Consider the following 23,732-nt stretch of genomic DNA (forward strand, 5'->3'; position numbering starts at 1 on the left):
AGCAGATGTTCCGTAAGTTGTCAATAAATTAACAGAAATTGTTTGTGGAAACTGACTTGTGCCAATTTTCCCAAGCACTGCAGATTTAGCCAGATGAATATAATTAAAACCAAGATTATAAATAGAATGCACGCACTGTATTCTTCATCTGACATAATTTTATTAGGAACATTAAATCCAGACGTTTGAGATGGACAGGGCACGTAGCACGTATAGGCGAATCCAGAAATGCATATAGAGTGTTAGTTGGGAGGCCGGAGGGAAAAAAACCTTTGGGGAGGCCGAGACGTAGATGGGAAGATAATATTAAAATGGATTTGAGGGAGGTGGGATATGATGGTAGAGACTGGATTAATCTTGCTCAGGATAGGGACCAATGGCGGGCTTATGTGAGGACGGCAATGAACCTCCGGGTTCCTTAAAAGCCAGTAAGTAACGGGACCTGTGGAAGAATATTGTGTTTCAAGACGGAGTGTACCGCAACATAAGAAGGAAGTGTTAGGTGTTAAGACTGCGCGGCCTGACCTGTGTAACCCAGTCTACTTACTTTTTGCAGGGTCCAAAATCCCTGAATCAATCTGTAGTTATAGTGTATCATTATGTAGTTTTCTGCGAGCAAGAGTGGCGTTAATTGAAAATGGCACTAGCCTAACGTTACTCGTATCTGGTCAGTAGTTTGGTGCCGTGATTCATAAGCGGGGGTCGAGTCAATTCCTTTCATTTTGAAGGTATGCGTGGGTGAAACGAGGCCAGCTTTTGGACCATAAAGGAAGGTTTATCTGTCCTTTGGGTCGCTCCTTTGACGTCACTGTCGAATATGTTGATAACTAATTCAGGCTACGTTTAGTGTCGAAGGCTGATGTCGCCGTGAAATATTGAAACGTGGAATGTGTCCAGTGACCTGAACTTCCTCTTTAAGCGCCTGTCTTAGGGCAGGGGTTTCCAAACTGTGGGCCGCGTACTGCGAAGGCCCACAATTTTGTAACATCTTTTCTTCTTAATTTCATTTTTTACTTGATTTTATACTCGTAGTTGCAATACAGAAAAATTAAGCATTTCCTCGTAGTTGCAAGTAAGTAGGCCTGCTTTGTACTGAATCAATTACGCTGTTTTATCTCTTATTATTATTATTATTATTATTATTATCATTATTATTATTATTATTATTATTATTATTATTAAAATAGTTCGATTAATTAAAATGTGTCTCAGTGAAACGTACAGCAGAGTCCGTATAGGTCAGTTTCTATCTGATGCTTTTCCAATTCACTGCGGGCTAAAGCAAGGAGATGCACTATCACCTTTACTTTTTAACTTCGCTCTAGAATATGCCATTAGGAAAGTTCAGGATAACAGGCAGGGTTTGGAATTGAACGGGTTACATCAACTTCTTGTCTATGCGGATGACGTGAATATGTTAGGAGAAAATACACAAACGATTAGGGAAAACACGGAAATTTTACTTGAAGCAAGTAGAGCGATCGGTTTGGAAGTAAATCCCGAAAAGACAAAGTATATGATTATGTCTCGTGACCAGAATATTGTACGAAATGGAAATATAAAAATTGGAGATTTATCCTTCGAAGAGGTGGAAAAATTCAAATATCTTGGAGCAACAGTAACAAATATAAATGACACTCGGGAGGAAATTAAACGCAGAATAAATATGGGAAATGCGTGTTATTATTCGGTTGAGAAGCTCTTATCATCCAGTCTGCTGTCCAAAAATCTGAAAGTTAGAATTTATAAAACAGTTATATTACTGGTTCTTCTGTATGGTTGTGAAACTTGGACTCTCACTCTGAGAGAGGAACATAGGTTCAGGGTGTTTGAGAATAAGGTGCTAAGGAAAATATTTGGGGCTAAGCGGGATGAAGTTACAGGAGAATGGAGAAAGTTACACAACACAGAACTGCATGCATTGTATTCTTCACCTGATATAATTAGGAACATTAAATCCAGACGTTTGAGATGGGCAGGGCATGTAGCACGTATGGGCGAATCCAGAAATGCATATAGAGTGTTAGTTGGGAGACCGGAGGGAAAAAGACCTTTACGGAGGCCGAGACGTAGATGGGAGGATAATATTAAAATGGATTTGAGGGAGGTGGGGTATGATGATAGAGACTGGATTAATCTTGCACAGGATAGGGACCGCTGGCGGGCTTATGTGAGGGCGGCAATGAACCTTCGGGTTCCTTAAAAGCCATTTGTAAGTTTGTAAGTAAGTAAGTAAGTAATTATTATTATTATTATTATTATTATTATTATTATTATTATTATTATGCAAATCTGGCTTTCAGGTAATAGCTCCCGTAAAGCAGGTTTGAATAATTTCAAGGAAAAATTGTTCCGGGGCCGGGTATCGATCCCGGGACCCTTCGCTTAGCGCGCGAACGCTCTACCGACTGAGCTACCCCAGGAACCATACACGACACCGTCACAATTTTTCCTTTGTATCCACACAACTCAAATGAGCTGACAAGACGGCAGAACTCAACTGTGAGTGCACACAATGCTGTGTGACTTAAATTGTGGCTTTCTGTTAACGTATCTCCAGTAACGAATGTATTATGCAAATCTCGCTTTCAGGTGATAGCTCCCTGTAAAGCAGGTTTGAATAATTTAGGAATATAAGATATAGTACACATAACCTATACTATTTCCATATGAATGGCAAGGTATTGGAGACCACTAAAATTAGACAGAAAGGGGCAACTGGGACAGTAAACATCTATATATATATATATATATATATATATATATATATATATATATATATATATAATTTGAACTGGTAATGGAAATTACGGGAAAACGGCTGAACGGATTTTAATGAGTGACCCCTCATTTTCATGCCTGGTATCCAAAGTTTTTCGGAAAAGTAGTAGTTTTCAGTGAAATGTCAATTTTCCTACATAATTTTCCTATTTTCAAAAATCCATCTCTTGTCAGTTTTGAGAACTAATATTATAGAATCACGGCCGACTTGATTGAATTTCAGAACAAAACACACACTACAAAAACAATAGGCTATTACACGAAGGCCATGACCTGCAGGATTGCCGACATATTTAGAGCTCAATTCAATTTGTTATTAAAAACTGATTCTGCAGTGTATAATTTTTTGAATACAGCTGTGTATTGGATATTTAAATCTACGAAACTTGAGGTGGTTTGATGACATTATTACCATTAGAAATTAAATATTATTATAGTTAATATCATGATGCGTCTATTTTTCATTAATTGTACATAATATTGATGCTATATTGATGACATGAAAGTGAAACGTTTTGAGGTTATGTAAGTAAATGTAGAGAATATCTTAATTTAGATCTTCATTTCTATAATTTACTGAGTGACTGCTATATATAACTACAAAACTTAAGATAATAATATTGTTATTAAAAATCAAATATTTTTATACTTATTAAATCAGTGGGGTTGGGTCTTTTTCATATACTTAATGGCGGTGTAGCTCAGGATAGGGACCAATGGCGGGCTTATGTGAGGGCGGCAATGAACCTCAGGGTTCCTTAAAAGCCAGTAAGTAAGTAATGGCGGTGTAGTGTAGATATTGATATGTGTCATTGCCTTCAGTATTGGCTCGAGAGAGCGCAAAAATTACAGTTCCTAAGAAAAGATGAAAAGGTATTACTTACTGATACAATAAGAGGCCTAGAAAATTTTGTAGTCTCCAGATCATTTCAGCAAGATCTCTTAGTAGGATAAAATGATTTTACGCTCTACATTTCAAGTTCTACATGCCGCAACTATGCGAAAATGCTATTGTTCGAAAGCTTAGCAAACCTGACTTTTTTTAACTTTTGCCTACAATCCACAATGACCTGAAATAGCTACTGCTATCGTCCTGACATTGATACTTGCGTTTTCGCGTTGAAACTCAAAATTGAAGTTGGATAGGTTCAAGAAAAAGCATTTGGCCTAAAAAAAATCCATTCAGAGGGAGTATGTTTCATTATTATGGAAGCAAATAACTATCAAAAAGACAAGTATTCGTCATTGAAAATAAATCTGAAAAATTTTTATTTGAACGTCTAACGAACTTAATTTGCAGCAGCATTTGTTGCACAAGCCACTAGTAACCTATAATTTCAACATGTCTAAATATCCGTGCGGTGCAACTGAAAATTATTCAATCATGCATAAATGAATGTACAAGAATTTAGCAATATTTAATCGAAATAAAGGCAGGTATTACACATACGAACAACGTAATTTTCACACCATAAATAATATTACACCTTAACTCGCAAGTGAATTATGTCTGAAGTGTCTCATAATCATTGTTTTAAATTTTATTAATAGAATTACACTACATTTTAGAGAAATATATGTTACTGTTTATGCATTCCAACTAATTTATATGATTGAAACGCTGCCCTTCGTGATCGGGTTAAACGAGTCACATGGTCTGCCTTACGGCCTGTATTAGATCACGATGCCAGTGACAGTCTATTGTTCCTAGTACACACAGCGCTCCAAGCGGCTAGCAACTACAGCGAAAATTGCAAAAAATCATCCCAAGCTTCGTGACTGTATATATTAGACTGTGTTGATAGCGTGTGGGAATCAGAATCATATGACTACCAATGATGCGTAAAGCATTTTTAATTGACGTGCCGATATCAACTCGACGTAGAGTAAGAAACAATCAATGCCGTATCTCGAATTTATTGACGTGAGTTGAAATATCTGTATATATTGCTATTAATACTTGTAATTAGAAGCTATCTTTACAGCGGAAACGTGGCAACAACGCTCGACAATGAAAATACTGATGAGTTCAAAAAATGTATATCACAACACGAAGGCTTCCTCATGGTTTTTAAATGAACTATACCAATCGTTGTTTTTTTATTAGAAAGGTGATATATTTTTCAACAGGCCTTGAAGAGGTTAAATGATTCACTGAATACGAAGTCCATGGTGTCATTTAAATAAATTAAGTCATCTCATTATTGAACGTGATTACAAGAAAAGATATACTAATATTATTTTTTATTGAGTTATTTTACGACGCTGTATCAACATCTAGGTTATTTAGCGTCTGAATGAAATGAAAGTGATAATGCTGGTGAAATGAGTCCAGCACCGAAAGTTACCCAGCATTTGCTCGTATGGAAAACCCCGGAAAAAAACTTCAACCAGATATCTTGCCCCGACCGGGATTCGAACCCGGGCCACCTGGTTTCGCGGCCAGACGCGCTAACAGGTGTGGACTACTAATATTATTAATTCCCCATTTTACTTCAACAGCTTTTGTTTGAAACAATTTTTCATTTGGCGCCTAAGAAAATAGTAATATGCGTTACAAGAGCGGTATTTTGACGTTTTCATGGTCGAGGAAAAGATTGAAAAAGCGAAACGTAGTTGAGCTTTTTTTAATTTCCGAGAACATGAAAACAAACATACCGCTCGTGTATCGTACATTATTTTGTGCGAAGATCGTTTATTACATACCTGAAAGACGAATTTCTAATTAGTTGCAATGAAATCTCCATGTTGGTTTCTGTTTAATGACGGCAACTTCGGAACACCAAAATATATTTCTTCAACATTGTTGCTATAAAATGTTTTCTGTGTTTACTATACTCCAGCAGGCCGTGATATACGTCTGTCTTTTTTTTCCCCCCAGTCCATAAATGCGAACTTAAAACAAACTGTAAGGTTATGTAATGATTTATTTTTCATTTTAATATTTTAACAATATTATTTATATAACATATTGCAGTAATAACATCGGCATCTGGAATCTTGTTGATTTTTTCACGGCTTCCTTAATGTTACTTGTATCAGGAATGTAATAAGTTTCGTGGAGTAGTAGACTTTACTTAATTTTTGCAAATATTTAAAAACAATAATTAACATTGCAATTTAGGTGAAATTGCAGTGGTAAGTTTCCAATTTATAATTATTACTATGTTAAACGTCTCTAAAAATAATATGTTAAAAGCCTAAAGCAGTAAAATGAATGTCGCGCTTAAGCGGTAAGAAGAGGGAAATTGTTACGTGTGTTACGTTGGGAATACTGAATGTGGTATTTCGCACTTGCCGCGTATTGGTTCTGTGCGGAAAACAAGAAAATAAGCACGATCTCGCACAAAAATTATTTTGAATGAGCGAGACAAATGGGACACACACTGTACACAATGGAATGAAAGAGGAAAAACAATTACTCGAAAAACTTAATCCACAACCGTAGCATGTGGCCGGCATCTAACTTCGATACCTTCAATTCAAAATCTCGAGAGAGAAAGCGTGTTTACTGCGTGTCGTGATCCACGGGTTGCGAACGGCCAGGTAACGTAAAAGTAGACAATTTACAGTACAACGTCCTTATAATTAACTGTCTGCAACATTGGCAACATTCCAGCCACGTTGCCATAGTAACATCATTGAGAAAAAAGACAGTAGCCGTATCGAGTCAAGTTTACACATGACACCACGCCGAGTTCCGCTGTATCTCGACCTTGACTCTCTAATAACGAATTCATTTTCGTTTATAAGGACTGACATTCAATACCTCATTAACTACAGTAAGAAGGTCTAGGCCAAGAAAAGTCACGCTATTTCGTCTAGATAGGGAAATTGAGTGTTAGTGATATTTTATGTTCTTTTCGATATTAAAATCAAATGCAGGAAACAGAAAACGGATGTCGGTAAATTCTTATTTTTAAATAGAACTATAAATGATTGGAATGACCTACCTGCAGCGGTCTTTGAGGGCTGTCCTTCCTTAAGGAGATTCAAGAATAACTTAAAAAGTTGTGTATAAAGTGCAAATTAAAATTAAGGTGACATTTAACATTTAATTTTTTAAGGTGACATGTATTTATCTAGCCTGACGAGTTTACTTCCTTGGTTTGAATTGTAAATTATTTAAAAATAGCGTGTAAGAGGGCCTTAGACTAGAAATGTTTAGTTTAAATGTAGTTCTGTTTATAAGTATGCATAAGGGTGTAATTATTTGACTTATTTGAACTGTTGTATCAGTGAAGCGAGGTGAGTCAGTGAAGTTATGGTTTTACAGTGCAGTGAACAGTTCCGATCATTGATAATTTATAGCGTCAATGAAATGTGTTCTATAGTGTCAGTGAAATGTGTTACAGAGTGTCAGTGAAATGTGTGCTAAAGTGTCAGTGAAATGCGTCAGGGAGTGAGATGAGAGTAAAGTGAAAGACTACTGAAGCTTATGTAGGGCCTATACATAATTATGTAGGTTGTATTGTAGAATTAGGTATTTTATTTATGTTTTATTATTATTGTGTTAAATTGTATTGTGTATTCTTATTGTATTGTGTATAAAATTGTATATGTATTGCAAAATTGTATTGTGTGCTGTAAATTTTATTGTGTATTGTTTATCATTTTATTGTGTACTGTTTATATTGTGTATACCACTGGAACCGGGTGCTTGCCCACTTGCAGTGTAAATAAATGCATACATGTCCTAATAATCAATGAATGCAAGGTCCGCGAGTTCACAACCAGTCGAGGGCAATGAATTTTAAAAATAATGAAAATCCATAGCATAACTTATTTTGGGATAGAATTAAATTCGCGGCATATACAGAGTGTCCTGTATACACGAGCTTCAGACATTTATCGGGAAGTTTAGTGTGGTTTTTCTGCGCACCATTCAATTTATTTATTCTGAATTCCAAGTACTAAAAATTGAGCAAATGTATAAACATACATCACTAGTTTATTATCACAAAAATCGAACGAATTTTATAACTGAAAAACATATACATAACACCAGAAGAAATGTCCCAACTCTTTGGCAAAACCTAAATGCCACACTACAGCTGGATTAAGACACAGTAGGAATTATGGACCAAGACTACACAATTCAGTATTGAAAAATAATCCAGACCTAAGCAATTTACACATTCTTAAGTTTAAAAATAAAGTGAAAATGTTTGTATGACATTTCATAAATTTTATTATTATTTTAAGTGTTACTAGCATTATATGGTACTAATTTTTATTGTATTTATCCGATGCATGTAACCTGTAAGATAAAACATTGTAATAAATATAAATAGATCAGTTTCTTAATTAATAACAGTGCATATCTCCAATAAATGATTTCTTAGCATCGCCACAGATACACTTGATTGTACTTGTCACTATCTCTTGTCACTAGAGAGTTCTTGAAATTTATATTTTCCCCGCCATTCCTAAAATATTTTGATATGATACCTCTTGCACAAAAGGAGAGATCTATAACTGAAACTCGATTAATATATTTCAGTATTATTTGTATTTATCCTGGTAATAATGAACAGTTTGACTCGTAGACATTTTGTTTTTCAGCATTAACTTCCCATGATTGTATGAGAAGATTCGAAGAGAACGGCAGTTCCGTAGACTTTCGGCTCCCCCTACTACCATTAATGCACAACACAATGTCAATACCGCGGTTGCTGTCGTCTGCGATACAACGAACTTTATTGTTGATTTTCGAGTTTCGTTAGTTTTTTTTCCGGTTATTATATGCTTATTTAAGTTGTGTTAACTCTCGTTAAGTGGTTTTATATTTTATTTTATCCGTCTTAGTACTTATTTTATTATTGTTAATATTTTGTTGTTTTATTATTACTATTAATTAATTAATTTGTATTACTATCTTTGTATTATCTCCGTCACGGTTGTTATTATTATTATTATTATTATTATTATTATTATTATTGTTATTGTTATTGTTATTTCTATCATCAACATTACTATTTAATCTCTGTAAAATTTATGTAGACTACTGGACTGTACCCGAGAACGAGCATATGCTCATTTCGGGTATCTATTCATACGTATCATTTCAAATGTAAATTGTGAATAAATTTGAATTTGAATCTGAAATAGAGAAAAAATTTTAACAAAAAATTACAACATTGTCCTTATGGGAGTTGAGTTGATGCCATCCCGCGGTGCATTCGTCAGTTAATGAACTTAATTCACGACAATAATTAACAAATGAATAAATAAATAACAATTAAGCAATACACGCTCCATCATAAAATTCTTTGGAGATTCTAATACTGTATTTTAATTTGCAGGAACCTAGTTTATCGTGCCACTGAATAATTTCGTAATTAAAATCCTTTAACTACCTTATTGCTCATAATTAAATTTTTAATTTTCTTAAATTGAACCCAGTACTACAACAAAATGATTGTGCAATAGTTGTTGGTGTCTCTGTACAGTCTTAGAAATTACAATTAGACAAATTCACACTACAGGAGATCGGTCATTTTTTGTGTCTAAGGCTGTACGAGTACATGAACATAAGCCATCTACAACACACAACAGAAACAAGAACTTAACACTAGTAAAAACGGCCTAATATAGACAACTTAAAGATCCAAAACACATCATATGATCGTTAAGCGTGTAAAAAATTGATGTACGAATCGTTTGGACTATCCACTGCATTGCATTACAACAGCTGTGGCGAAAATGTGATCGTGCGCCGAGCCACTGTGTAACCTGCAACGTGCATAGCACCTATGGAGGGAGGCGGACACCCGAAGGGGAAGTCAAGCAACTGTCTGACTTATTAACGGATTTTCATTTTCCTTACGTCAAGCACTTAAATATAATTTCATACAATACAAGGCTACAAACTAATGTTTAGTACGTGTAACGAAGAAAAGAATGAAGAAGAAAACATAGGACACATTAGCACAACCTAAAATTAACTGTCTTCAGAATGTCTCTGCGACAAAGTTTCAAAATCAGGAATTATGTCACTTACTGCCAGTCGTAGTTGATCACGAAGGCATTTGTCTGTCAGTCGTGATCTAAATTTGGTTTTTACTATTTTCATTTTGAAAATAATTTTTCACAAACATAAGTTATAGCGAACATGGCTTCAACAGAGCAAGCAAAAGAACGAAGCTTCGGATATTTATTTTTTGGCAAAGATTTGAAAAATTCAATATTTGTCAAGTCCTTACATCTAGATTTCATTGTAACATTACATTGTAAATCTGTGAGTTTAAATTGAAGATCTAACCGCATTATTCGTACATCTGCTGAAAAAGTATCGAAATAATAATAATAATAATAATAATAATAATAATAATAATAATAATAATAATAATTTTTTTTATGTTTCATCAGTAAATGTAGTATAATGCCGTTTTATGTTATACAACCGTTTTCCTCGTAATACTTGTGAACAAATCATACATATTTTAATATTCTCATCATATTGACAGCAAAAAATGCGTCCTCCCATCCTACTTCAAACTTTCGTTTTTGTAGAGGTACATGGTTTCGAGAGAGACATTGCGACGATACGCCACTCGCAGGTCAGAGACAAATACAAATGGAACGGAGTTTGACTCCAGTGAGTGAGAGGGTGGGGGTTGGGGGAACAAGAGACTTGCATAGCTATCATTGCGACCCACAATGTGTTCGTGAGTTACATTTTCGCCACGGCTGCACTAGAATGAGAAAGCGATTCATTCATTCATAGTTTTCTACCCAAAAGCAGGCCATTCACTGCAAACACAGCATTCTCCAATCTTTCCTATTTTCTGCCTTCCTCTTTGTCTCCTCTTATGATCCATATATCTTAATGTCGTCTATCATCTGATATCTTCTTCTGCCCCGAACTTTTCTCCCGTTTCTTCCAGTGCATCCTTCAGCAGGCAGTTTATTCTCAACCAATGACCCAGTCAATTCCTTTTCCCTCTTCCTGATTAGTTTCAGCATTATTCTTTCTTTGCCCACTCTTTCCAACACAGCTTCGTTTCTTATTTCGTCTATCCTTTCCACACACTCCATTCTTTCACATGTCTAATGTTTCTATTCGCTTCTCTTCACTTCGTCGTAATATCCATGTTTCTGTACCAGACAATGCCACACTCCACAGAAAGCACTTCATTAGTTTTTTCTTTAGTTCTTTTTCCAGAGGTCCGCAGAAGATGCTCCTTTTTCTATTAAAAGCTTCCTTTGCCATTGCTATCCTCCTTTTGACTTCCTGGCAGCAGCTCATGTTACTGCTTATAGTACACCCCAAGTATTTGAAGCTGTCCACTTGCTCTACTGCCTGATTTCGAATACGCACATTTACCTTCTTTATATTGCTTTCGATAACCGTGATCTTTGTCTCGTTTGCATTTATTCTCATCATATTGCTCACAGTTGTCATTTATGAAGTAGTTAACGAGAAGGCTCCGCCTTGTTAAATTTAAATGCGGAGAGAATGAAGACAGAAATGAAAAGAAATATCACACTTCTATTTCAAATCTCAAACATCCTTATTCCCAACCAAGCTCACAATAACAATCACGAACAGCGTAGATGTTTCGTGTAATTATAGGGGTTCGATTAATCCGTCGTCACTTTCTCGCCCACACTGAATTCAATTCCCAATAACCTCTGCTGTTGAAAACGTCGTAAAATAAATACACTACGTATGTATCACCTTATCTTGATTTATTTTCCTCCTGAACAAAGGTCTTGAGAACTGCCCATGGTTTCATTAACACGGCTAAATAATGCTGGTTCAGATATAATAGTGGGTAAATGACTTTCAACGAATCGGATATCACTATTGTATGCAAATATATTTTTTCAATATCAACGACATGGACGTCCTTGTAGACATGATTTTGCTTTCTCATTGTATCAGGTCAAAGGGAAAGTTAAGCTTGCTATAACGATGAAAAACCTGCTTCTTCGCTTTCAATGAAATATTGTGTAGAACTAACTGACATGCAACGGTATATTTCACATTAAAACATTTTTTTCACAGAAATAAATTATTATCATAGTTAATAAACACGAAAGGTTTTGATTTTATGGCTAAATTTACGATCAACTGAAGTTACGATTAAATTTATGTAAGGAAAATCAAAACCCTGAGTGGCATTTATTAAGACGATTTCGTGAACACAATATGCACAATAAATAATTACGTCTATTTCATTCAGTTTATAATAAACAGACTATTTCATTCCTCATTCTTTTGTTTATGACGCAGCAAAACAATTGCGACGTAATAAAACAGAATCTAGTTTATGTACTGCATCAATGCAATGGAAGAATATATTAAATCTTAACCAATGAAAACCAACAATCAACTGCAATCCTGTCAAAAGTCTCGTCGCACCTGATGCGCAATTGTTTAATGTCTTGTCGTACCTGAGTTCAGATGTTAAATATTTTCATTGATTCCTCAACAATATAGTGGGTCATGATATTGCGTGATGGCCGTGCTAGAAAATGTAAGTATTAAATATCTTAATTTATAATATAATCTGTTTCTGTATGTTATAAATTATTTATTAATATATTCGCGAAATAGTCTTATTCAAATATCACAAGAGTTCTCATCTTTCCGATAATTCGTTAAATTAAAGTACCTAGTTCAAAATAAAATGTTATAACCTCAAATATTTGTTTAGTTTTGCTGTTTCACTGATCATAATTTCTACAGCTATTGTCAAATGTTTACCCGTGAATTTCATATTGCAGGAGGCCAAGGTTAAGCCGCCCAATGAAATGTATCAAGTTAGCAACTTAAATATCTTATTTAATATTAATATCATTGTTAATTATTCTTTATTAATTATTACTTAGCCATTATTATTCGCGAATTGGTGTTATTCAAATATTACGTCACTTAACACCGTACTGTGATTAACTCTTCGAATTAAATGAAAGGGTTTATCATTGACTCATCATGTTTTGTATTGTGGCAATGTAAATACGATAGACAGAACCATGTTGTGGACCATAGGTCAATAAACAAAACATGATGAATTACCTACATGTAAATAATAGAAGCAAATATAAAATGTAAATAGAAATAAATGTAAATTCATATGTAAATACAAAATGTAAATAACTAATGTAAATACTAAATGCTGGTGACCGCCATTTTGAGCACCTGTTACGAGCTACAAAATGGTACCACAGTCACGAAGCTTGAGTTATGAGGGTGCTAGGAACAAAAGACTGTGCCGGTACTATTTCGCATTGTCTGTAATGAGGCGATATAAGCGATCCAAGTGGTTAGCAACTATCTATGGATGCATATTTAGTATGTATTGAGCTTCGTGACTGTATACTCGTATACTAGACTGTGATGGTACGTTGTTAACTCTGATTTGAAAATAACATGAACATAATTTAAGAACGTAAATGCATGTAAATAGGCTAAATGAAAATAATCATAAATAAATTATAATAATTTTAAATGGCGTAAATGTAAAAAATAAATAAAAGTAAATAAATGTAAATAATAATTGTAGATAATATGGAAAACAATAATCTATAGCGATACACGTTTGAATTGACATCTCCATAATCTGACTTCACAGATCCCAACTTCTCTATCTCAAAATGTTCTGTAGAGCATCCCCAATTTCCTGTTTAATTTTTAATTATTCTCCTGAATCGCCCTGTATACCAGGTCCATTATTAAATAAAGACTAGTTGCGCTCGGACGTAGCTTTAATTCCAGCTTGAGCTGATTACTTGGTTCGGTTTTTTCCGAGGTTTTCCCCAACTGTAAGGCGAATGCCAGGTAATCTAAGACGAATCCTCGGAGTCATTTCAACAAATACCATCTCGATATCACAAATTTCATCGACGCTAAATAACCCAGTAGTTAATAGAGCGTCATTAAACAACCACGAAAAAAAAAGAAAGCCTCTAAAGGATACCATACCTGTTGGATTCAATCTTGTTTCTCTTGTTTTTTTTTTATCTTGGACCAGTATTAAGGGAACTGGGTAGTGATGCCTGTGCGATTAAAAAATTTCAGTACAAAAATTTAGTTCAATATTTCTAAGCTTTTAGTGCTCATTTAAAAATTGCCATATGATACAATCAATCATTCTGAATTCAGTGGTATAAAAGACAACTAATTCGTTTCGTATCCAAGTGCAAAAGAAAGGCTCTAACTGATAACCTGTTTTCCGACTTTGTTAAATGTAGCTCATTCTTCAGGTGCACATTACTTTCTACAATCTTCACTCATATACCTTGCATTTTTTAAAGTTATATAGTAATGTGCATTATAAATACTAAAACAAAATTTAGTTAAATATTTCACCCCTAGTGAAACAGAAAAATATTGAACTTTATTTAACATTTTTTGCAATTTTTTTCGATGTATTTTTTCTCGTGTCATATCTGCGATATTCTTAAACACGTAGGTTTACTATGTAGTATACAAGCTGCAGAAAACACTGTAAAAAGTTTATGTAAATTGATTCAGTAGTTTCAGAGAAAAATGCACTTACGTTTGAAAAATGTCAACTTATGGAAAACTGCATTTAAAAAAAACAGAAGGATATATGAATTACATGCACAGTCAAATTTAAAGAGGTTATTTAAAGGGCTTACCTCCAGAAATACCTCCCAGAGTATTTATATTGTTTTAAAGAGCAAGTTTTGTACTTTTTTAAAACACAAAATAAGAAATCGGATTTTTGACCTCTAATCACTACCTGGTTCCCTTAAATATAATAAAATTCGGGCTCAAAACACAGAATACTATTGAAGAACGAGGGAAATTTTACCACAAAAAAATTAGAATCACTATCACTAGCTTCAAAACCTTGACATACGTCAGATAAAAAATTCAGGATCAAGAAGAGAAATTTCATCGAACGAAAAGGGAAATTTTATCTAAAGGGCTTGCATCATTCACACTAACTCCATAACCTTCACGTACATTCATTTATAGTGTTCTGCCCAAGGGCAGGTCTTTCACTGCAAACCCAGCTTTCTCCAATCTTTCCTGCGACAGAGGAAAATATGTGATTAAGAAGGGAAATTACAGTGGAAATTTTACCAGAAAAACTTACAATCATATCACTAAATTCCTAAACTTGACATAGGTCAGAGGAAAATTCAGGATTAAGAGAAATTTCAGCGATGGAAAAGGGAAATTTCATCCAAAGGCAATACATTATTCACACAAACTTCATAATCTTCACATACAACAGTGGAAAATTTGGGGTCAAGACGGGGAATTCTAACGGAAGAGGGAAATTTTACCAGAAAAAACTTACCATCACTATCAGTACCTTCATAAACATGGCATACGTCAGAGGAAAATTCAGAATTAAAACAAATTTCAGCGAACGAAAAGGTAAATTTTATCGAAAAGACTTGCCATCATTCAAACAAACTTCATAACTTCCGCTTACGAGAGAGAAAAATTCTGAGTCAAGAAGAGAAATTCTAGTGAAGAAGAGAACTTTTGCTAGGAGGACTTACAATCACTAACTTCGGAACGCAGACATACGACTCCGTAGCTAAAAAAAAGCTCGTCAAATAACTGCTCACTGCAACTCTATTCCCACTTCACCTCGCTTCGCACTCTCGCTCGAACGCACCGGAAATGAGGTCAAATAACAGCAGAAACTGTACAATACGACACGCCCCTCGTGAGGAAGTGGACATAGCTCACTCATGTTACACGGCCGGCCGATATGATCAGGTCTTATCTCGTGGCCATGGCAACCAACGTACCCGCTTCAAAATCTGCAGTCAATTATTTCATAAATCTATATTACTGTACAGCCTAGTATAAGTATAATAAAATTGTGACTGCGTCCGTGGTCTGTTGGTCAGCATGCTGGCTTGCAGATAAGGGGGTCCCGGGTTCGATTCCCGGGCTCGGCTGTCGGTGAATTTTTCTTGAAGAAGAAGAATTCCCTGAGTGTCTAGAGTCTGTAAATTTGTATGAACGTGAGTGTGCCGGGTTAATATTAATTAACCAATCATCACAAATATAAAAATACATCAGGACTGTCGTGGGCAGTAACCTGATCACACGTTTCAGCGTCACATTGTTGACAAGTAACTCCGTCTGTTAGCACAACCATAAAGCAATTACCAACAACGAAAAAAGTAGTAGTAGTACGAGTGATAATGTTTTATTTAATTACGCTTTCAGCAGTAGATGAAAACGAAGTATAAATTCAACGTCAGTCATCTATGAATGACAAATTGTGTCAAGAGACAGGACTTCTTTACGTACCCCAAATCTAAGACACGGGCCCCACAGCTTTACTTCCATCCCAGAGGAAGCCATGCTGAAGTATTTACCGCTGTTTTAAATACATCTCTCTACTACCACCACCACGACCACCACCACCACCACGACCAACACCACCACTACCACTACTGTTACGCCACTGTACTCCAACCACGAGAAAGTCTCCAGGGAATGAAACGAAGCGGGATGATGGTGTGAATGAATTTGATGTCATAAGATGTCATAAGGTCACACACGTGGGTACTCGTATCTATATTGGCTATCTCTCAAAGCACAAACCATAACACTGATATACACATTTTTATACTACCCTAGTTACAAAATTAGATCACTGTTAATCTCCTGGTCTTTTAATCCCTTCATACAGGAAATAACATATGCAGGAGAGCGCATGATTTTAAAAATGACGGTATAACTCTAATATTATCTATCTACTTCGCTCCAATAGATGACGCAATAGTAAGCACATTCCTTTCACGGTTTATGTCTTGGTTGGAGAACAGTACGTTATACGAAGACCATGGTTATCGGAAGAAAAATAAAGATGGTAAACGTGCGAATTTGAAACGAGGCAGTAACGGCTAGAGCGTCTGGCCGCGAAACCAGGTGCCCCGGATTCGATTCCCGGTTGGGGCAAGTTACCCGGTTGAGGTTTTTTTCCGGGGTTTTCCCTCAACCCAATACGAGCAAATGTTAGGTAACTTTAGGTGCTGGACCCCGGACTCATTTCACCGGCATTATCACCTTCATCTCATTCAGACGCTAAATAACCTACGATGTTGATAAAGCGTAGTAAAATAACCTACTAAAATAAAAATAAAAGAAACGAGGCAAGTGGACAGCTTCAAATACTTGGGGTGTACTATAAGCAGTAACATGAGCTGCTACCAGGAAGTCAAAAGGAGGATAGCAATGGCTAAGGAAGCTTTTAATAGAAAAAGGAGCATCTTCTGCGGACCTCTGGAAAAAGAACTAAGGAAGAGACTAGTGAAGTGCTCTGTGTGGAGTGTGGCACTGTATGGGGACAGAAACATGGACATTACGACGAAGCGAAAAATGTGGATATGGAGAAGAATGGAGCGTGTGAAATGGACAGACAGAATAAGAAATGAAACTGTGTTGGAAAGAGTGGGTGAAGAAAGAATGATGCCGAAACTGATCAGGAAGAGGAAAAGGAATTGGTTGGGTCACTGGCTGAGAAGAAACTGCCTACTAAAGGATGCACTGGAAGGAATGGTGAACGGGAGAAGAGTTCGGGGCAGAAGAAGATATCAGATGATAGACGACATTAAGATATATGGATCATATGCGGAGACTAAGAGGAAGGCAGAAAATAAGAAAGATTGAAGGATGTTTGGACCCGCCCTTGGGCAGAAACTATGAATGGATATAACAATCCCTTTGTTGTAGTAAATTCTCTGCATTAAATTTTCCGATTTTAATTTGAGATTTATTTTATGAGATAATATATTTATCTATCAGAACAAATATGTAAAATGTCTGTTATTATTGGGTTTAGAAGCTTTTGTCATCTAGTCTGCTGTCAAAAAATCTGAAAGTTAGAATTTATAAAACAGTTATATTACCGGTTGTTCTATATGGTTGTGAAGCTTGGACTCTCACTTTGAGAGAGGAACAGAGATTGAGGGTGTTTGGGAATAAGGTTCTTAGGAAAATATTTGGGGCTAAGAGGGATGAAGTTACAGGAGAATGGAGAAAGTTACACAACGCAGAGCTGCACGCATTGTATTCTTCACCTGACATAATTAGGAACATTAAATCAAGACGTTTGAGACGGGCAGGACATGTAGCACGTATGGGCGAATCCAGAACTGCATATAGAGTGTTAGTTGGGAGGCCGGATGGAAAAAGACATTTAGGGAGGCTGAGACGTAGATGGGAAGATAATATTAAAATGGATTTGAGGAAGATGAGATATGATGATAGAGATTGCATTAATCTTGCTCAGGATAGGGACCAATGGCGGGCTTATGTGAGGGCGGCAATGAACCTCCGGGTTCCTTAAAAGCCAGTAAGTAAGTAAGTAAGTAAGTAAGTAATATATTTATCTCATAATTGCTAATGTATCTTCATTTATTCATGCTTTCATTTAAGGATTGCCATAATAATTGCCTGGGAACGCTATCATACGCTTTTTCTAAGTCAATGAAAAAAATAATAATAGCAATACTCGGTAGACGTATTAGTCGTTCAATAAACGGGAAGGTATTGTTAGTAGCTACACGAGTTGAAACCCAAGAGAGGTCAGGTTAATTTTTCATACTGACGTTGTTAGCCTGCTATTCAGATTATTAGAGCCTGAATGGGTGCTAGTCACGATTCCTCCTAGTTCGATCAGGAAATTGAGGATAATGGATTTGACGTACTACAACTTTACTGTGAAGGGTGTAATTGGAAATGACCTCCCCACCTTGAGTGAGGGCTTTCCCCGTGAACAGGCAAAGTAAAGGTCTGCTTTTGAAATGGATATTATTCACTACTCCATATACAGGCATACAATTTATTATTATTATTATTATTATTATTATTATTAGAAACCCTTTTTTTATAAGCATAAGCATTTCATTTTTTTAAAAAATGTGTCTCAGTGAAACGTACAGCAGAGTCCGTGTAAGTCAGTTTCTGTCAGATGCGCTTCCAATTCACTGCGGGCTAAAGCAAGGAGATGCACTATCATCTTTACTTTTTAACTTTGCTCTAGAGCAGCGGTGACGAAAATGTAATCGTGCGCCGAGCCACTGTGTAACCTGCAACGTGCATAGCACCTATGGAGGTAGGCGGACACCCGAAGGGGAAGTGAAGCAACTGTCTGACTTATTAACGGATTTTCATTTTCCTTACGTCAAGCACATAAATATAATTTTATACAGTACAAGGCTACAAACTAATGTTTAGTACGTGTAACGAAGAAAGAAATGAACAATAAATGAACAATATCACAACCTAAAATGAACTATCTTCAGAATGTCTCTGCGACAGAGTTTCAAAATCAGGAATTATGTCACTTACTGCCAGTCGTAGTTGATCACGAAGGTATTTGTCTGTCAGTCGTGATCTAAATTTGGTTTTTACTATTTTCATTGCTGAAAATAATTTTTCACAAACGTAAGTTGTAGCGAACATGGCTTCAACAGAGCAAGCGAAAGAACGAAGCTTCGGATATTTATTTTTTGGCAAAGATTAGAAAGTTCAACATTTGTCAAGTCCTTACATCTAGCTTTCATTTGACATCACATAGTAAATCAGTGAGTTCAAATTGAAGAGCTAACCGCATTATTCGTACATCTGCTGAAAAAGGGTCGACGTACAAAGATGATGATGATGATGATGATGATAATAATACAAAGTTTTAATGTTTCATCAGTGACATGTAGTATAATGCCGTTTTATGTCATACAACCGTTTTCCTCGTAATATTTGTGAACAAATCATACCTTTAATATTCTCATCATATTGGCAGCAAAAAAATGCGTCCTCCCATCCTACTTGGAACTTTCGTTTTTATAGAGGTACATGGTTTCGAGAGAGACATTGCGACGATACGCCACTCGCAGGTCCGAGACAAATACAAATGGAACGGAGTTTGACTCCAGTGAGTGAGAGGGTGGGGGTTGGCGGAGGTTAGAAGCAAGCACAGCTATCACTGCGAGGCACAATGTCTCGCGAGTCACGTTCTCGCCACGGCTGCTCTAGAGTATGCCATTAGGAAAGTCCAGGATAACAGAGAGGATTTAGAATTGAACGGGTTACATCAGCTGCTTCTCTATGCGGATGACGTGAATATGTTTGAGAAAATCCACAAACGATTAGGGAAAACACGGGGATTTTACTTGAAGCAAGTAAAGAGATAGGTTTGGAAGTAAATCCCGAAAAGACAAAGTATATGATTATGTCTCGTGACGAGAATACTGTACGAAATGAAAATATAAAAATTGGAGATTTTTCCTTTGAAGACGTGGAGAAGTTCAAATATCTTGGAGCAAAGTAACAAATATAAATGACACTCGGGAGGAAATTAAACACAGAATAAATATGGGAAATGCCTGTTATTATTCGGTTGAAAAGCTTTTATCATCCAGTCTGCTGTCAAAAAATGTGAAAGTTAGAATTTATAAAACAGTTATATTACCGGTTGTTCTTTATGGTTGTGGAACTTGGACTCTTACTTTGAGAGAGGAACAGAGGTTAAGGGTGTTTGAGAATAAGGTGCTTAGGAAAATATTTGGGGCTAAGCGGGAAGAAGTTACAGGAGAATGGAGAAAGTTACACAACACAGAACTGCACGCATTGTATTCTTCACCTGACATAATTTACTTACTTACTTACAAATGGCTTTTAAGGAACCCGAAGGTTCATTGCCGCCCTCACATAAGCCCGCCAGCGGTCCCTATCCTGTGCAAGATTAATCCAGTCTCTATCATCATATCCCACCTCCCTCAAATCCATTTTAATATTATCCTCCCATCTACGTTTCGGCCTCCCTAAAGGTCTTTTTCCCTCCGGTCTCCCAACTAACACTCTATATGCTTTTCTGAATTCTCCCATACGTGCTACATGCCCTGCCCACCTCAAACGTCTGGATTTAATGTTCCTAATTATGTCAGGTGAAGAATACAATGCGTGCAATTCTGTGTTGTGTAACTTTCTCCATTCTCCTGTAACTTCATCCCGCTTAGCCCCAAATATTTTCCTAAGCACCTTATTCTCAAACACCCTGAACCTATGTTCCTCTCTCAGAGTGAGAGTCCAAGTTTCACAACCATACAGAAGAACCGGTAATATAACTGTTCTATAAATTCTAACTTTCAGATTTTTCGACAGCAGACTGGATGATAAGAGCTTCTCAACCGAATAATAACACGCATTTCCCATATTTATTCTGCGTTTAATTTCCTCCCGAGTGTCATTTATATTTGTTACTGTTGCTCCAAGATATTTGAATTTTTCCACCTCTTCGAAGGATAAATCTCCAATTTTTATATTTCCATTTCGTGCAATATTCTGGTCACGAGACATAATCATATACTTTGTCTTTTCGGGATTTACTTCCAAACCGATCGCTCTACTTGCTTCAAGTAAAATTTCCGTGTTTTCCCTAATCGTTTGTGTATTTTCTCCTAACAAGTTAAATATTTAGGCATTATTATTGACCAGCATTTAAAATGGGACAAGCATATCTCCTTCCTGTGTAACAGATTGCGTAAAACAATCCACAAATTTTCCATTCTACGCTCTTATTTACCTGTTTATGTTCTGCGTACTGTGTACTTAGCTCTTTTTCAATCAATAATTCAGTATGGTATTTTAGGTTGGGGAGGAATGGCAAAATCGACTCTCCATCCTTTAAATTTGCTCCAAAAAAGAATTATCAAAATTTGTCTATATAAACCTTTTGGTTACCCAACAAAATTAATTTTTCAGGAATTTGGTGTATCAAATCTGAACAAATTTATAAACAAACATTGCTGATTTACTTCCATAAAAACCACAATAAATTTAAATTTGATCCTCACGAATACCAGACGAGACAAAACTACAGTTTCTTTCTAAATACTCCCAAATGCCACACAACTGCTGGATTAAAACACAGCAGAAATTTTGGACCCAAAATATATAATGCATTAATTAGAGCTTACCCTGAGCTAAGTACACTTAACACACATAAATTTAAGAAACAAATCACATTAATTCTTTAAGCTAATTGAGTTAAAAATTGATACTCTAATATTCATGTACTTTTGTATTTTCTATTTGTATATAGACCCTATTATTACATGCTGTATTATTTTACCATTTATTAATGTTATTGTGCTCAATGAACTCTCTTAATTTTGTGATGTATTTTGTATAACTGATCTAAACTGCGCCCGAGCACGAGCTTCTGCTCTTTCGGGCTGCAATGCCTAATGTAGCTCAAGTGTAAAGTATCAAATAAATAAATAAATAAATTTTAAGTTTAACATAAAATTGTCATAATTTCTTAAATAATACATTAACGTTAGTTTCCCACACTATCCAGGGCTCTTACAAAACGACGTTTCCGGCTTCGAACACATGTCATTTACGTTCTGAGGTGTCTGAAAATAGCACCAATGGAAAGAGAAACTCAAAAAAGTTTAGTTGTGGTAACATTGTTTTCCTAGTTGGTAACACTGCATCATAATAACGCATATAAACAAATTTGTTCATTGTTGAGGCGAAATGGCTACTATAGAGGACAGAAAAGCTTGGTTTTCATGTGAACCAGTCTGTTATTAATATGCAACGGCATTACCGAACAAAGTTTGGTGCAGATCCACTGAGTGGGCTTACAATCCGTAAATGGTACACTGATTTGAAGGCAAGATTCTTCGCAAGCGGCTGCGATTTCATCCGTACCGACTACAGTTGCTGCAAGCCCTAAAACCAGAGGACAAAGTGCTACGAAGAAATTTCTGTACAAGCATGCAGACTTTAATAGAAAACGATGATGAATTTATTCGTTCCGTGGTGTTTTCTGACGAAGCCACTTTTCATCTTTCTGGTAAGGAGAACAGACATAACCTCAGAATCTGGGGGTCGGAAAATCAGCGTACCGACGTGGAACTTGACTGTAGGCTTGATGTGTGCCGTGTTACCAAGGGAAAGAAACATTAAACACCTTTAAGGTAAGAAACTAAACTTTTTGAGTTTCTCTTCCCATTGGTACTATTTTCATGCTCCTCAGATTCACAGAACGTAAATTACATGTGTTCGAAACTGGAAAGGTAATTTGTGCGAGATCGTGCGTATTTGCTTGGTTTCCACACAAAACCAATCCGCGGTAAGTCTAAAATTCCACATTCAGTATTCCCAACGTAACACACACAACAATTTCCCTCTTCTTACCGCTTAAGCGCGACATTCATTTTACTGCTTTAGGCTTTTAACATATTATTTTTAGAGACGTTCAATATAGTAATAATTATAAATTGGAAACTTACCACTGCAATTTCACCTAAATTGCACTGTTAATTATGTTTTTAAATATTTGCAAAAATTAAGTAAACTCTACAACTCCACTAAAGTTACTGCATTCGTGATGCATGTAACATTAAGGAAGCCGTTTGTTTTAAGTTCGCATTTATAGACTGGGGGGAAAAAAAGACAGACGTATATCACGGCCTGCTGGAGTATAGTAAACACAGAAAACATTTTAAAGCAACAATGTTGAAGATAGATATTTTTGTTTTCCAAAATTGCCGTCATTGAACAGAAACCAAGATGGAGATTTCATTGCAACTAATTAGAAATTCCTCTTTCAGGTATGTAATAAAAGATCTTCGCACAAAATAATGTACGATACACGAGCGGTATGTTTTCTTTCAATTCTCGGAAATTAAAAAAGCTCAACTACGTTTCGCTTTTTCAAACTATTCCTCGAACATGAAAACTTCAACATACCGCTCTTGTAACGCATATTACTATTGTAGAATCCCCTGTAGGCTATAAGGAGGGATTTAATATGGGAAATCAATTTTGTAAATACCATATTTCCTGCATGTTTAACAGGAAAAATTGTATAAGGAAAAACCCGGACGTCCCCACTCTCTCCATCCAAATGGCGGAATAGTACCTATTAAAGGGTCCAATGTTCGTTGTCACATAATTACCTACGTAGCGTCGTCTAGCCATC

At 36.0% G+C, this 23,732-nt stretch overlaps 1 protein-coding gene and 1 non-coding gene across 2 annotated transcripts in view; both read right to left on the reverse strand.

Annotated features, from left to right (window-relative positions):
- Positions 1 to 23,732, reverse strand: part of LOC138695098 (very long chain fatty acid elongase AAEL008004-like) — a 473,051-nt gene that overhangs the window by 370,796 nt on the left and 78,523 nt on the right. The gene's annotated exons all lie outside the window — the stretch shown is intronic.
- Positions 2,351 to 2,424, reverse strand: TRNAS-GCU (transfer RNA serine (anticodon GCU)). The gene has a single exon. It is a non-coding gene; the product is annotated as a tRNA-Ser (tRNA).

This window comes from Periplaneta americana, chromosome 2, assembly GCF_040183065.1.
Source record: "Periplaneta americana isolate PAMFEO1 chromosome 2, P.americana_PAMFEO1_priV1, whole genome shotgun sequence".
NCBI classification, from domain to species: Eukaryota; Metazoa; Arthropoda; class Insecta; order Blattodea; family Blattidae; genus Periplaneta; species Periplaneta americana.